We start from the raw sequence: 12382 nt of genomic DNA, 5'->3' as shown, positions 1-12382 counted from the left end.
GGACCATGCATGAAGAGAGGCCCTGAGCCCCTACGCAGGCTCCCACTGTCCCATTGGACTCCACTTACAAAAGGCAAATTCAAAGACAAAAGTATTCGTCAGGCGTGGTGGCTCATGCCTGTAATCCCAGCACTTTGGGAGGCCGAGGGGGGTGGATCACCTGAGGTCAAGAGTTTGAGACCAGCCTGGCCAACACGGTGAAACCCTGTCTCTACTAAAAGTACAAAACAAATTAGCTGGGTGTGGTGGTGGGCGGCTGTAATCCCAGCTACTCAGGAGGCTGAGGAAGGAGAATCTCTTGAACCTGGGAGGTGGAGGTTGCAGTGAGCCAAGATCACAACACTGCACCCCAAGCTGGGCGACAGAGTGAGACTCTGTCTCAAAAATAAATAAATAAATAAATAAATAAATAAATAAATAAATAAAAAGATACAAGTATTAAGAATTTCAAGACCTCAACCTCAGAGCGCTAGACTCCAGGTGCCAGGCCCTTCCAAATATCAGGTTTTTCTACACGTGGGGTCCTGTGTGGCTGTGCAGGTTACTCGGCTGTGAAACCACCACTTTCTCTAGGAAACTCCTTTCTCCCTTAGAAAATAATACGTTTTCTTCTCATTTTGAAAGCTGAGGCATGCTGGACAGCTTCTCTAATTTTCCCCATCCCAGATTTCACCTTTATTTTCATTCATGGCTTAATTCAACCGACAAGCAGTTATTGAGCACTCACTATGAGCCAGCCAGTGTTTCAGGTGCTGAAGATGCAGCCATGAAGAAACATTGAAATCCCTGCCCTTACTGCCCCCTTCAAATGGGGCATGACAGTCAGCAACTAATCAGCCACAGGGCATGTCAGCAACAAGCGTTAAGGAGCAGAGCAAAGTGGGAAAGAGGAGCAGGAGTAGGGGGCTTGCAATTTCGGAAGAGGTGGTGATGAGGGGTGCAGCAGGAAGAGGAGGAGACTAACCATAGCAGGTTACAGTGGAGGTGGGGGTGGAGGGGAAAAGCAAAGGGAATGGGAGACCTGAGGGGGCCGGGGGAGAGGGAAGGGAAGACAGCAAAACAGTGGTGGGCTAGGGGGCTGGGGAGGGGAGCGGGGGTTTGAGCGAAACTGGGAGAAGCAATATGGCAGGACTTGAAAGGGGGCAGGGACTAGGAAACTGAGGAGACATTTTAAATCTGATCATGAATCCCTTCTTCCTGCTCTTAAGCTAACAAAACCTTGTTTCCAGTTCGTCGCTGAAGCTGGGAACATCTGGAGTATTTGGGCAGTCATGGTAGATTAGAAGGGGGTCACTTTGATGAGGGCGTGGAGAGCGGGTTCCTCCCAAATGGTGTTTCTCCAGCATCACACTGTAAGATCTTTCTAAGATGTTCTGCTAGACACTGGCACTGTACTTACCATTACACAGTTTACATGTTTAAATAATAATGAGTTCAACCCAGCACAGCCTACTCACAGGCGCTTGAACAAGGGTCACCGGATTTTAATCTGATTAACCAGCTGTCCTGGCAGACAAAACCGCAAGGTGGCGCCATGGCTCTGCTAGAGCCGCAGTCCCACCCTCCCCGACTAGCCTGAGCAATTGGGAGTTAACTGCGAGAATCTATACCGGGCATTAGATAAATGCCTTCTCCCCATTATTTCCTTCATCCTCACAATACTCTTGTGAAGTAGTATCCTTCGAGTCACATTTTACACGTGGAAACTGAGACTCAGAGATTACAGCTCCAGAGCTCAGGCTTTTGGCAATAACCCTCCACTGCCTGCCTCCTCAAGACAGCAAAAGGTTGGCTTTGTTCCCCAAGTCTTCCAGTTTCCCACAGTGAGGGGTTAAGCGTCAAAACCCATGGCTTTACCCAAGACATTTGAATTGAAGAGGAAGGTGGACGCAGAGCCAGCATGGTTAGGGCCAGTGGCCTTTCCAGACTTGCGTGCCAGGAGAGACGGGTTAGCGTGGAGGAGGCCGGAGAAGGGGTTTTCACGTGACCCCGGTAGGACCCCACGTCTCTCTCCCACCTTTGCTCAGCATCATCTGTAGCATGGCTTTGCATTTCCTCAAAAGCCCAGGACAGATGCCCAGTACCCTCAGGCCGTCCAGTGTCCCCCACCCCCTAGAGACACCTCATTCAGGACTGTCCTCCCCTGAAATGTTTTATGTTTCCAGAAGACCCTCCTCCTTCCAGGGCAAAGCCCTTTCAGTTAGGCAAGCTAGTTCCCTCAGTGACTGTCCTCCTGGGCTGTACTTGGGCTGAATGCAAAAGGCGATACAAGGCAGCTGTTTAAAAAAGAATGAAGCAAATTTATATGCACCAAGAAGAAGAGCTTATTGCTCATTGTGACTTGGTGGCTGGGAAAATAGGGATCCCTGTTAGACTGATGCATTTCACACCAGGGAGGAGGACGGAACCAGCCCTCCCAGAGGGCTGTGCTTGCTGCTGGCTAGCTGATGAAACACATGGCTTACTTTACCCCTTGCTCAGCCCCAGCCTCAGCCTCCCTCCCTCTACATGGGGAGGACAGAGGTCAGCTGCTGAGGAGTCTCCTCCATGTGAAAGGTTGCATTCCACCCCGCATTCAGAGGGGCACCCTTGCTAACCTCCATGGAGGCACCTTGCTTACATTTCTGACACCACAGCCACAGCGACAGCTCCGGGGCCCTACAGCTCCCCTCGAGCTGCTGAAATCCCAAACAATCAAGGCTGCTCATCCCTTGATGCCCTACGACCACCCAGCCAGGAAACAAATTCCCCCTCCTCCCACTGCCCGGACTCTGAGACAATCTCTGGCCATCTTGATGCAACAGAGTGTTCCATAATCCTAGTCATACGTTCACAGGAGGTGTTCACAGATGATTCACTCTATTAAAAAAACAAAACAGTTAAATTATGGAGTGACAACATCGTTGTAAAAAATTCTAACAATATAGAAAGTATATATAGTGAAAATTAAAAGATAAACATTCCTCACCCATTACCCTAGTTTCTATCTCTGCTTTCAGAAGTAGCTATTAACAATTTGGTGTTTCGTGGTTCTTTCCAGACCGTGTGTGTGGTGTGTGTGTGTGTGTGTGTGTGTGTATTGTGGGGTGGGGATGGTGTGTCTCTGTGTATGGGGGTCTGTGTGTGTGTCTGAGTGAATGCATCTGAGTATGTGCATTTAAAACATACTTAGGCTGGTTGTAATGGCTCACGCCTGTAATCCCAGCACTTTGGGAGGCTGAGGTGGGCAGATCACTTGAGCTCAGAAGTTTGAGACCAGCCTAGGCAACATAGTGAAACACAAAAATGCAAAAAATCAGCTGGGCGTGGTGGTGCGTGCCTGTGGTCCCAGCTACTCAGGAGGCTGAAGTGGAAGGATTGCCTGAGCCTGGGAGGTGGAGGCTGCAGTGAGCTATGATTGCGCCACTGTATTCCAGCCTGGCGACAGAGTGAGACCTCATCTCAAAAACAACAACAACGGCCGGGCGCGGTGGCTCAAGCCTGTAATCCCAGCACTTTGGGAGGCCGAGGTGGGCGGATCACAAAGTCAGGAGATCGAGACCATCCTGGCTAACACGGTGAAACCCCGTCTGTACTAAAAAATACAAAAAACTAGCCGGGCGAGGAGGCGGACGCCTGTAGTCCCAGCTACTCGGAGGCTGAGGCAGGAGAATGGTGTGAATACGGGAGGCGGAGCTTGCAGTGAGCTGAGATCTGGCCAGTGCACTCCAGCTTGGGTGACAGAGCGAGACTCCGTCTCAAAAAAAAAAAAAGAAAAAGAAAAAACAACAACAACAAAAACACACTGGGAAAAATGGGATCTGAATACATATACTATTCTTTAATTTTTTTTCCAATTAAAAAGATTCCTTTCTTGGCTGGGCGTGGTGTCTCACGCCTGTAATCTTAGCACTTTGGGAGGCTGAGGCGGGCGGATCACGAGGTCAGGAGATCGAGACCATCCTGGCTAACATGGTGAAACCCCGTCTCTACTGAAAATACAGAAAAAATTAGCCAGGCGTGGTGGTAGGCACCTGTAGTCCCAGTCACTTGGGGGACTGAGGCAGGAGAATGGCACGAACCCAGGAGGTGGAGCTTGCAGTGAGCCAAGATCGCGCTATTGCACTCCAGTCTGGGAGCCAGAGCAAGACTTGTCTCAAAAAAAAAAAAAGAATCCTTTCTTATTGGTTGAGATAAATAAACCTTTCTTTTTCAGACAGCTGCCTTGTGTCATCATTTACCTTCATACCGAGTTCATTATAGAAGGCAACTTACCTTGAGTCTTTAGGGAAATAGTCTGCCTAGATCAGCCAGCAAGGTGGAGAGTCAGCTCCTGCCTGGAGAACTCAAAGCCTTGCAGCCAACGTGGGCACACACCTTTGAAGCCCTTACCTATTCCCACAAAGCAGTTCACCAGCTCCAGTCACAGAATCACTGGCCCCAGCGCTATCCTTAAGAACCTCATGTTACGGCCGGGCGCGGTGGCTCAAGCCTGTAATCCCAGTACTTTGGGAGGCAGAGGCGGGCGGATCACGAGGTCAGGAGATCGAGACCATCCTGGCTAACACGGTGAAACCCCGTCTCTACTAAAAAAAAAAAAAAAATACAAAAAGCTAGCCGGGCGAGGTGGCGGGCGCCTGTAGTCCCAGCTACTCGGGAGGCTGAGGCAGGAGAATGGCGTGAACCCGGGAGGCGGAGCTTGCAGTGAGCTGAGATCCGGCCACTGCACTCCAGCCCAGGCGACAGAGCGAGACTCCGTCTCAAAAAAAAAAAAAAAAAGAACCTCATGTTTAAGGCCAGGCTCGGTGGCTCATGCCTGTAATCCCAGCACTTTGGGAGGCCAAGGCAGGTGGATCACTTGAGGTTAGGAGTTCAAGACCAGCCTGGCCAACATGGTGAAACCCCATGTCTACTAAAAATACAAAAATTAGCCAGGCATGGTGGTGTGGGCCTGTAATTCCAGCTACTCGGGAGGCTGAGGCAGGAGAGTCACTTGAACCTGGGAGATGGAGGTTACAGTGAGCTGAGATTGTGCCACTGCACTCCAACTTGACCAACAGAGTAAGACTCTGTGTCAAAAAAAAGAAAACCTTGTGGTTGATTAACTGGGGGAGTGGTCATAACATAAAGAAGACCCCCATTAAGGTGTGGCCCCGAAGCACATGCTGGGGGAACCCCACAGCGGCTCACTGACAGCCTCAGGGCTTGCCAGAAATCTGACCCACACCTCCCCTCAACTCCCTCTCAGCGCTGTGTTGGCCGCCTGCTGCCAAGTCAGGATCCAGGTGGTCCCTGCTGGGGCCCAAACTCTGAACACAGAGAGCTGAGATGCCCTGGCTTAGACACTCACAGCTGTCCTGAGCCTGGCTTGCTTGTTTCACCTCTCTGAGCTTCAGTGTCCTCATCTGTGCAATGGGGATAATAACACTGGCAAAGATCAAGAGGGAATAAGCCATAGTCAAGGACCCAGAACAGTACCTACTTATAAAGTTATTCCACTTGGCTTCAGGAGAGATTTAAAGTGGCTTATATGAATGAATACACGGTTATAATGAAATGCATATATTAAAAGTAAGGAAGAAGAAGATAAGCTAGGGTGAAGCCAGGGATCAGTCCAGCATGAGAATTAGCATGATCATACACTTACTGGTGTTGGACCACAAATCTGGCTCTAAGCTTCCTAGTGGCCAAAACAAAAAAGGGCAAATGGATAGTTATCCCCTAGAGGCCCTTAGTAAAATAAAGGCAGTTCACTTGCCCGGGTAATATTAAACCACTCTGGATCTAAGGTAAGGCTTTTCTCTTTTGCATCTTTAGACAAGGGACAGTGTGGTAGAAGGAGTGTCCTCCTGTGTGACATCTATGAGGTGTGTGCCACCCCTTCTCACCTCTGCCCTCCATGTAGCTTGCTGGCATCACCCCAAGCTCAAGTCAGCAAAAGCTATTGTAGCTGGGAGAGTAGTTTTGAAGTATGTTATTGAGTTTCTGTCTTTCTCCATTCTGTATATTTCCCTCTCTCCCCAGTGCCATTTTCAAGAAGAATGCCCTGAGGAGGATTGGGATTGTTACGGAAAGAATATCAAGAGAAAGAAAAAGTCCTATGCAGCCGGTGACATCCAAGGCATGGAGGCAAGATAATTGAGTTTGCAGCATCTAGAAGTCGAGCTTTGACAAGAGAGAGAAGGGTTTCCTAAATTTGCTGAGTTCCACTAACATATCAAGAACCAGGCCTGGCAGACCAGATCCTAGAGTCTGACAGAAGGGAAGGAGAAGACACCGCCAGGATGTGCTGCAAGCCAGCACCGCTTCTCTGAATCACCTGGGCACCTTGTTAACATACAAGCCCTTGTTCCATAGGTCCATGGTGGGGCTTGAGAGCCTCCATTTCTTTTTTGAGACGGAGTCTCACTCTGTCGCCCAGGCTGGAGTGCAGTGACCCGATCTCAGCTCACTGCAAGCTCCGCCTCCCGGGTTTACACCATTCTCCTGCCTCAGCCTCCAGAGTAGCTGGGACTACAGGCGCCCGCCATCTCGCCCGGCTAGTTTTTTGTATTTTTTAGTAGAGACGGGGTTTCACCGTGTTAGCCAGGATGGTCTCCATCTCCTGACCTCGTGATCCACCCATCTCGGCCTCCCAAAGTGCTGGGATTACAGGCTTGAGCCACCACGCCCGGCCGAGAGCCTCCATTTCTAATAAGCTCTCGGGATACTAACGCAGCTTGTCCGCGGCCCACTGTCTAGTGGCAAAGATGTTAAGGATATCAAGGCTAAAATTGAAAGGGATTAGAGCTCCCCTCCAGGCCCAGGAAACTGCGGGAAGAAGACGGGCTGAGGCTGGGGACCTGGGTGGTCACATTCATGTGAGCTGATCTTCCTACTGCAGGCTAGAGTCCCAGGGTAGAGGACAGGATTGGTGGGGGTTGGGTAGGGTGAGCAGTTGAATAGATTGAGAGTAAAGGCAAAGACAGAGTATTTTGTGCCCTGACCCCCATTTAGAACTTTGCTAGTGGGGAGTGGGTTGGGAAAAGGGAGGGTGCTCTGCTGGGGACAGGGGAGTACTTGGTTTGACATTCCCTCGATGCCACGTAATGTGGGAGGAACTGGAAGAGACCCACTTTCTTGCGTGTTCCTGTGGGGGTTTCCAATGAGGATCTGGCTGGGGGCATAGGGTCTACATGGGTCTTGGGCTTAATGGGAGTCACAACTGTACTTTGAGGGTCAGTAGAGTTTTTGAGAACAGAGGAAGTGTCCAATGGGTTGTGTAAGACGGAGGTTACACTCACCAAGGATGTCAACAGCAGATGTCCCCAGGATTGCCAGAGACAGACTGGGCCAGCCCAGCTCATGGACCAGACAGTCACCTAGAGCAGAGAGCTGTGCAAGGACCAGCTGGGGACCCATCCCACCACTCCCTTGAGAAATGCCATGAGGACTTCTAGGGTTCCTGGTGCCACATTACCAAGAGGGCCCAGGAGAAGTGAAGTGGCTCATTAGGGTTGAACTTTGGATTCACTGAATATTTACCCCAGACCAATCAATTGATTAGCCTATCAAATGCTTCTCTCACTAATCATGTAGAGATTGCGGCAATATTCGATTTGTTACAAGTATCAGAAACAACACCTTTGATCATCTGGGTAGAGTGTGTGTATTTTTTTGTTGTTTTTAGCAGACATAACAAAGGTGATCTGTAATGCTGCTTAATAAAGAGTTCTTACTGGCTGGGCGTGGTGGCTCACGCTTGTAATCCCAGCACTTTGGGAGGCCAAGGTGGATGAATCACTTGAGACCCAGAGTTCAAGACCAGCCTGGCCAACATGGTGAAACCCTGTCTCTACTAAAACCACAAAAATTCGCCGTGCTTGGTGGCACGTGCCTGTAATCCCAGCTACTCAGGAGACTAAGGCACAAGAATCGCTTGAGCCTGGGAGGCAGAAGTTGCAGTGAGCTGAGATCGCACGATTGCACTCCAGCCTGAGTGACGGAGCAAGACTGTCTCAAAAATAAATAAACTAATAAATACTCCTCACTGCTGTTGATGAAAATGCATAACCAGCAGCCTCTGGCTGGGATCAGCAAAGACACAGGGACACAGGGCTGGGGCCACAGACCTGGGGAGGCCTGGGGGTTCAGCTGGAGGCATCCCCAGAAGCTACAATTTGAGCAGAAGTTGGGAAGAGAGGAGACACATTAGTCAAGAGGGAGCAGAGAAAGGACATAAGAAGGTTTAGGCAAAGTATGGGGGACGGTCCCGTTTATTTGTCTGAGAGCTTCTGTTGCATGCCTGCCACCGAGCCAGGAACCCAGGCGTCAGAAAGATATTCCATGCCTCATCAGGCTTGTTCTCCAAGGAGAGGATGAAAGGACGCTGCACACCTCCTGACCTCTGAACAGGAGCACTGCAGGGAGGTGGTTCTGAGAACCAGGCATTCAAAATAGTCCTGCCAGTCTCCCTATGGCCCTGCCCTGCCCTCTGCCCTGGAGAGTCTGGAGATGGGGATCTGGATGGTCGGAAGACCAAAGCAGTATATCCCTCACCCCATTCAGATATTTCCTAGGGAGAAGGGGGCAGCCATTTGTATTTAGAAATAGGTTCCAAGTGAGGGTTCTCTTTTGCCCCTTTCCCCCAGCTTCCGCCAAGCACACACATGCACACCCACCCACCCCCACACAAACACACACGTGTGTGCAAGCTGAGGTGTCCAGGGCCTGAAGTTCACACTGGGGCTTGAGGACAGGTGGCATAATCTACTGGGAGCAGGAAGAAAACAAGTTGGAAGACCTTTAAAGTCTCTTAGAAGGGATCTGGCTTTATTATTACATTATTTTTTCAGTTGCAAATTCACCTTCATCAAGTTCAGCCCCTTATTTTACAATGGGGACCCAGTGGAGGGGAGCAGAGAGGAGGGCTGGCCTGGGCTCACACAGAGCCAGGACTCACTGGGCGCCTGGCGGCCAGGCCTGCTGCTTTCCATAACTCAGAGGCTGCTGGCAGTTCCCCTCCAGCATGCAGGCGAGGATGAATTATTATTATATATATTTTTTGCGACACAATTTCACTCCGTCACCCAGGCTGGAGTGCAGTGGCACAATCTCAGCTCACTGCAACCTCCATCTCCCAGGTTTAAGCAATTCTCCAGTGTCAGCCTCCTGAGTAGCTGAGATTACAGGCATGAGCCACCACACCTGGCTAATTTTTGTATTATTAGTAGAGGCAAGGTTTCACCATGTTGGCCAGGCTAGTCTTGAACTCCTGACCTCAAGTGGTCCGCCTGCCTCGGCCCCCCGAAGTGCTGGGATTACAGGATTGAGCCACCGCGCCCAGCCTAATTATTAATTTTTATAACAACCCAGAAACGTATCTCTGAACCATGAGCCCCGACACTTCTTTTCCAGTATCCAGCCACTTAATCGTGGTTTTAGCTGGGTCAGCGAAAACAGTCCCATCAGTTCAGAAGTGGAAAGCAGTGAAGGCCTTTATCAGCCATTCCTGGGGGCGAAGGCCAAGTTCACTGGGAGCAGCTGGTGATGTGAGAGCCAATAATATTCTCTAAGAATCTCAGAGGCCTTTGCATATCAGAGCTGGGCCTGGTGCTATTCCCTTTCCTGGCATGAGTCATTTCTTACCTTTGTGTTACTTAGCTGCAGTTTTCAAAGCACTTTCACAAGACAGAATACCAGACGATTCCCAAACAACGCTATAACTAGACGGGGTAGATATTGTTCTCATGGAGAAAATGACTCAGAGAGAGAAGTGACCCATCCAAGGTCACACAGACACAACGAATTTTGCCCTCTGAATGTGACCCCATCCCTGGGCACCTCCCACCTGGAGGAATCCCTGTCTGGGCCATTGTTTTAACACAGGAATATTAATTTAACCCAAGATCCTTGAGTGTGTTTTGGGGTTGTCCATACATCCTCTGAAAGTGTCAACAGCATTTGGGGCATTTGTCTGAGATTCCACAGAGTTCATCAGATTCTCTCTGATGCTGAACAGTAAGAACAGCAGCTTTCAAATAAGTGGTCCGAAGTCCTACTGCACAGCAGCCACTTTTATGAAGTTTATCCTAAGTATGTTGCCAGATAAATGTGCAAAGATGTTTGTGCAAAAGTAGCTATTGAATGTTTTTTATAAGAGCAAAAAGTAGGCCGGGCGCGGTGGCTCAAGCCTGTAATCCCAGCACTTTGGGAGGCTGAGACAAGCAGATCACAAGGTCAGGAGATCGAGACCATCCTGGCTAACGCAGTGAAACCCCGTCTCTACTAAAAAAATACAAAAAACTAGACGGGCAAGGTGGCGGGCGCCTGCAGTCCCAGCTACTTGGGAGGCTGAGGCAGGAGAATGGCGTAAACCCGGGAGGCAGAGCTTGCAGTGAGCTGAGATCCAGCCACTGCACTCCAGTTTGGGCGGCAGAGTGAGACTCCGTCTCACCAAAAAAAAAAAAAAAAAAAAAAAGAGCAAAAAGTAGAAACTACTTAAATGTCAAAAAATGAACGGTTAAAAATCTTTTAGGCTGGGCACAGTGGCTCACATCTTGATCCCAGCACTTTGAGAGGCTGAGGTGGACAGATCGCTTGAAGTCAGGAGTTCAAGACCAGCCTGGCCAACATGGTGAAACCCCGTCTCCACTGAAAATACAAAAATTAGCTGGGCATGGTGGTGGGCACCTGTAATCCCAGCTACTCAGGAGGCTAAGGCAGGAGAATCACAGAGGTTGCAGTGCGCCAAGAGCATGCCAGTGTACTCTAGCCTGGGCGACAGAGTGAGATTCTGGCTCAAAAAACAAACAAAACTTTTGTTCAACCACACATTGGACTATGCTGCCACTAAAAATTAAAAATAATCTTACCGCCGGGCGCAGTGGCTCAAGCCTGTAATCCCAGCACTTTGGAAGGCGGAGACGGGCGGATCACAAGGTCAGGAGATGGAGACCATCTTGGCTAACCCGGTGAAACCCCGTCTCTACAAAAAATACAAAAAACTAGCCGGGCGAGGTGGCGGGCGCCTATAGTCCCAGCTACTCTGGAGGCTGAGGCAGGAGAATGGTGTGAACCTGGGAGGCGGAGCTTGCAGTGAGCTGAGATCTGGCCACTGCACTCCAGTTTGGGTGACAGAGCGCGACTCCGTCTCAAAATAAATAAATAAATAAAAATAATCTTACCAGCCAGGCATGGTGGCTCATGCCTATAATCCCAGCACTTTGGGATTTGGGAGGCTGAGGCAGATGAATCATTTGAGGACACAAGTTCGAGAGCAGCCGGGGCAATATGGTGAAACCTCCATCTCTACTAAAAATACAAAAATTAGCTGGGCATGGTGGCACATGCCTGTAGTCCCAGCTACTCAGTAGACTGAGGCATGAGAATCGCTTGAGCCTGGGATGTGGAAGTTGCAGTGAGCTAGACTGCACTCCAGCCTGGGAGACAGAACGATACTCTATCTCAAAAAAAATAACAAATAAAAAATCTTACTGAACACTAATTCATTGATTGGGAAGAAATACTTAGATAAGAATGCTAACTATGATACCAAGTAGTATATATTGTATGATATCTTAAACATACCAAAATGTACACCAAAAGGGTTATCTCTGTGTGAGGGAGTAACTTTGTTCTTTTTCTTTATTCTTTCCAAACTCACTATAATAAACCTGCTTATATTACAATTCTACCAAATTTAATAGGGATTTTTTTTTTTTCTTTGAGACAGGGTCTTGCCTTCTTGCCCAGGCTGCAGTACAGTGGCATGATCTTGGCTCACTGCAGCCTTGACCTCCCAGGTTTAATTAAACCTCCCACCTCAGCCTCTCAAGTAGCTGGGACTACGGGCGTGTGCCACTACGCCTGGCTAACTGTTGTGTTTTTGTTTTGTTTTTTGTTTTTTGTTTTTTGTAGAGATGTGGTTTTACCATGTTGCTCATGCTGGTCTCAAACTCCTTATCTGCCTGTCTCGCCCTTCCAAAGTGCTGGGATTACAGACATGAGTCAGCCACCACGCCCAGCCTTAATAGGGATTTTAAAAGTTCAGTTTACAATTTTTAAAAATTGGGATCTAGGCTGGGTGGCTCATGCCCATAATCTCAGGAGTTTGGAAGGCTGAGGTGGAAAGATTGCTTGAGGCCAGAAGTTTGAGACCAAAGTGAGCTATGATCTTGCCACTGCACTCCAGCCTGGGCAACAGAACTAGACGTTGTCTCTCTAAAAAAAAAAAAAAAAAAAAGTAAAAATTGGTGTATTTCCAATTTTTTGTGCATTTAAAAGTCAATTATTGAACAGAGGTTTTACAAAAGATACTCTTTTTTTTTTTTTTTTTTGAGTTAGAGTCTCGCTGGAGTGCAGTGGCACAATCTCAGCTCACTGTAACCTCTGCCTCCTGGGTTCAAGCAATTCCGCTGCCTCA

This window comes from Trachypithecus francoisi, unplaced genomic scaffold (genome assembly GCF_009764315.1).
Source record: "Trachypithecus francoisi isolate TF-2019V2 unplaced genomic scaffold, Tfra_2.0 Lachesis_group5, whole genome shotgun sequence".
Taxonomy (NCBI): Eukaryota; Metazoa; Chordata; class Mammalia; order Primates; family Cercopithecidae; genus Trachypithecus; species Trachypithecus francoisi.
The sequence above is the reverse complement of the archived record's forward strand: the minus strand, read 5'-3'. Positions refer to the sequence as shown.